Raw genomic sequence first — 4,856 nt, 5'->3', positions numbered from 1 at the left:
CCTTTGAATCTTCAAGGTCTTAGAACAAAGTCTCCAAAACCCTCTAAAACTTAAACTCTCCGAAAACTGTAAAAAGTTCGAATAATAGAAGTGATATTTTTTTTACTAGAAATTAAAACAAGTATTTATAGTGTTTGAAAATTTGTACTGCGGAGGACCATCCATTGCAGTTAGTCGGGATCACTGATACTCTCGACGATTCGCCTTTTGGTCAATTTCATCGCCTTCCTACTTTAGCCTTCAGCATCTTTGTGTTTTGAGTCATTGGGCGATATGCTACTGCTTCGCACAACTGATCGGCGACGCGCCGACTGCTCTATTTCATCGCCAACTTGACCTTTTCCTTCAGGGCTCAGCACAATGAAACAAAAGTTGATCTCCAGGCCCATCGGTGACTCGCCAACTAGGCTTGGCGATCTTCAGGCCTTCATTTCTTCGTTCTTTTCAGTCGCCTTGTTCCTTCTTGCCAAGTAGTGTCCATGCTTTGCCTCAAACTCTAAATAACTAAAACTTAAGGATTTTCATCAGATATTGAGACAAAATATGCATTTGAGGACACTAATTCTATCAAAATATATCCCTAAATTAGTCCAAATTGTTAGCACATCAGGAGGCACTTAATATGGATTGTATTACTGGGTTACCTCGATCGCGGTGTAAGTTTGACTCTATTTGGGTAATTGTTGATAGGTTAACAAAATCAGCCCACTTATTACCGGTCAAGATTACTTTTACAGTTGAATACTATGTAGGGCTTTACATCTGAGAGATTTTTAGGTTGCACGGCATCCCAATATTTATTATCTCGGATAGAGAAGCACAATTTACTGATAACTTCTAGAAGTCTTTCCAGAAAGGATTAGGGGCGCAAGTTAATCTCAGTACAAACTTTCACCCTCAAATGGATGGCCAAGCTGAAAACACAATATTAATACTTGAGGAATTTCTACGGGCATGCATGTTGAACTTTAATAGAAGTTGGGATGACCACTTACCTCTTATTGAGTTTGCATATAACAATAGCTATCAATATAGCATCAAGATGGCACCTTATGAGGCTATGTACGGTCGTAAATGTAGATCCCCTATTGGCTAGTTTGAGGTAGGTGAGTTAGGGTTCACTGGACCCGACCTGGTACAACAGACAATGAAGCAGGTTAAGCTCATTCGAGAACGTTTATTAACTGCTCAAAGTCACCAAAAGTCATACTCAGATGTGCAGCGAAGAGATTTAGAGTTTTGTGTTGATGACTGGGAATTCTTAAAAGTCTCACCTATGAAGGGTGTTATGAGATGTGGAAAAAAGGGAAAGCTTAGTCCAAGATTCATTGAGCCATATCGAATCGTTTGAATGGTCGGACAGGTGGCTTATGAGTTAGATTTTCCATCGGGGCTAGAATCGATTCATTCGGTCTTCCATATATCAATGCTACGAAAGTGCATAGGAGACCCTTCTCGGGCTGTCCCTGTTGAGGATGTTCAAATCACAAAGGAGTTGTCATGTGAGGAAATTCTAGTATCAATATTAGATCGGCGGGTCCGAAGGTTGAAGACAAAAGATGTGGCTTCTGTTAAAGTATTATGGATAAAAAAGAATAGGGAAGAGGTGACATGGGAAGCCGAGGATGGCATGAGATCCAGTTATCCTCAGTTGTTTTAGATCCCATAGTGGTAAAAATATCAATTTTTGATTAGCATAGTGAGGTACGATACCCATTTAGTCTTTTTATCATTGCTTATTATTATTGTTGTTGTATTTTTTTTCGTACTATTATTGCGGTTCTATGGTGCTTAGCTATTTGTATCGTCCTTTGAGATGCTTAGACTAAATCTTCTAAATTTTAGGTTCCTGGTTATTCATGGTTATGGAGGGCACTCTGTCAAAGTTTTGGCATCTACTAAGGACTTAACCGCGTGGCTTAGATTTTTCATTCGAGGATGAATGTTTCTAGGGGGGGAGGATGTAACACCCTAACTTTTTGGAACTCTAACTTAACTCGTATCTTCATGGCAAGACGGAGAGTGATTATTATATAAGTAATGATGTGGGTCATTTTTTAAGTTCTCAAGAGTCACATCTTAATTTTTGGAAGTTAAGCGAGTTTTGTAATAAAAGTTAGCGAAAGTTATTGCAAGTTCCTTTGTAAACATATATCTGAAATTTAGTGCAAATGCCTCAAAGGTTTTCTCCCAATATAAGAAGAGTTAGAGGGCCCATAATATATCAAATCGAAGGTCTACGAGTCAAGCTTCCAACGCATCAAACCGTTTATTCACATGATATCTGAATAGAGAGATATTCACTTTTTTGTACCGAATTCGCAGTAGAGACGGCTAGTGGGTCCCCTAGTCGGTGGAACCTTATAAGATAACATCTTCTTCATTATTTTTCATTCCAGCTCACAAAATACCCACCAAAATCAGAGAATCGTCGTCAAATCATCCTTGTGTGTTCATGATCGCTTCTTGGCTATTTATCGAAATTTTCCCTACGTCGCGAACTCGTCATTATGGTATAGTTTTCATGATGAATTATACGGTGTAGTTCCGTGGAGGTTGTGGCAGCAGGGGTTTTTCAAAGGTTTGAGTTTATTCAGGTGTTCATAGCGTGTAAAGAAAGGTAGGAACCATATTTATCAATTTATGGATACCTTAGGTCTCGGATAGTAATTTACGATAGGAATCCGTATCGATTATCGAATTGTCGTAGTAATTCTTGTCCTTAATTGTTGATTGAGTTTTCTTTATTTTTAGTGTTGTAGTGGTGCGGACAGAGGTATTATTTAGCATAAACCATAAATTAAAAGGTATGTTAAGGCTATTCACTTCGTTCAACATGTTTCCTTAAAGCTTGGGAGTGATATAATAGGGTTGGTAATGTTGGTGATCTTGTAGATGTAATTGTGAGTGGTTGGCTGATTGAGTGGTTATAAATCCTCATTTTAGGGGCTCATAATATGTTAGGAACGGCCTAATTTAGGAACGACTTGGAGACTATTCATATATATTATTTATAGCTAAATTGTTTGGCTTTAGCCTATTTAATTGTTTGTTATCACCCTTGGGGCTATTGTGGTTAGCTGTTGCACTATGGTCTGCCTATGGGGTTATGATGTTGCCTAAGAGGACTATGTTATTTCCTAAGAGTGCTATGTGTTGCCTACGGGGCTATATTGATGCCAAAGAGTGTTATGTGTTGCCTACGAGGCTATTTTGACGCCAAAGAAGGCTATGTGTTTCCTAAGAGGGATATGTGCTGCCTACGGGGCTATATCGTTGCCTAAAAGGGCTATGTGGCATCTTACAAAGACAAGGGGATATCGATAGGAGTATGTAGATTGATTTGACACCTTCTGGGATTATGGGGACCTATGCAGGTGGTATGTTATTTGTATGTGCCGAGCTTATGGGGGCTAAGTTAGGTTCCTCTTTGATTATTTTGTACGTTTAGATTCAGTAGTGGGTTAGCATGCTTATCTAAATTTTGATTTCCTTACCTGATTGCTTTTGGTATATTATGATACTTACTCATTTAGTTTATCGCCTTTCATACTCGGTACATTATTTCGCATTGGCGCCCCATTACCTGGGGCGCTGCATTCATGCTTGTAGGTCCCGATAGGCGACTTGATAGACCTCCCCAACAACACGGTTGAGTCAAGTAGGTTGGCTAGCCCCTTTCCTTCGGAGCTCCAATAGTTTAAAGGTTTGTTGGATTTTGTTTGTATATAGTTTTTGGGTATGTCGAGGCCCTATCCCGACAAAGATTCACTACTCTTAGAGGCTTGCAGACTAGTGTCCCGGGCTGTATAGCCACGTTATTGCCCATGTTGGCCGAAGTTTGGTGATGGCTTTCTTTATTGTCTTAATACATAGTATTCCTTCATTTCTATATAGAGATAATGACGGCTTTGAAAGCCCATATAGCATTTACATTTTCCTAGATATCATGGTGGCCTCGACGGCCCAAATAGGATTTATGAAATGACCCCAAAAAATGCCCGAAAATGTGCTTCGGAAACACCTATAATTGTATTTTCCTTATATCTCAAAATCCGTGCATGATTTCAGAAATTCGACTTCATATTTTTATTCAGGGGGTCAAATTGAGTGGGAAATGGGTCTAACCCGAATTTTAGAGCAACCGTATCAAAATTCGAAAATCGCAAAAAAATAGCGATTTGGAGGGTCAACTTTAAAGGGGCATATCTCTTAGCACACAAGGAACTGGAAGGGCCACAACTTATTAAATTAAAGCTCTTTGAGTTAGCTTTCCAACGCACTTGGTTTCACCTCATTCCAAGTTTAGGATTAGAGAGTTATGACCATTTTCGTAAAACCTGTCTGTGCAGATTTGCAATTTCCAGTAAGCTGTTTTTTTTTTAAAGCCTCATTTTTTTGGCTAAGTGTTGAGGCGTTTTTTTTATAAAGAGGGGTTATGTCCCATACTTAGTCATATTTTTTTTACTTCAAAACACTCTCTAAGCCCTCTCCAAAACTCCACCAAGATCTTCAACCAAATTCAAACATCTCAACCTCTAATTCCGGATTCAAGATTCAATCTCAAGCAATTCTCCATTCCAATCTTCATCAAGAATTCTCCAAAGTTGAGGTATGTGGGTTGATTGTGGAAACCTTCCTGTCCACAAGTCCAACCATTTATCCTCTATTTCTACTTCAAGTTTATGGGTCCTTATGATCATTTATGAACTCTTGAATTATGGAATTACTACTACACATCCTATTATGGTCTATTTTTGTATATTATCATGAAATGGAATGATTATATGATGTTTATGGTTTTCATGCCTCAATGATCAAATTATGAAGGTTGTTATATATGTATATATATATAT

The sequence above is a fragment of the Solanum tuberosum genome, unplaced genomic scaffold, assembly GCF_000226075.1.
Source record: "Solanum tuberosum cultivar DM 1-3 516 R44 unplaced genomic scaffold, SolTub_3.0 scf00054, whole genome shotgun sequence".
NCBI classification, from domain to species: Eukaryota; Viridiplantae; Streptophyta; class Magnoliopsida; order Solanales; family Solanaceae; genus Solanum; species Solanum tuberosum.
This window is presented reverse-complemented; position numbering follows the sequence as displayed.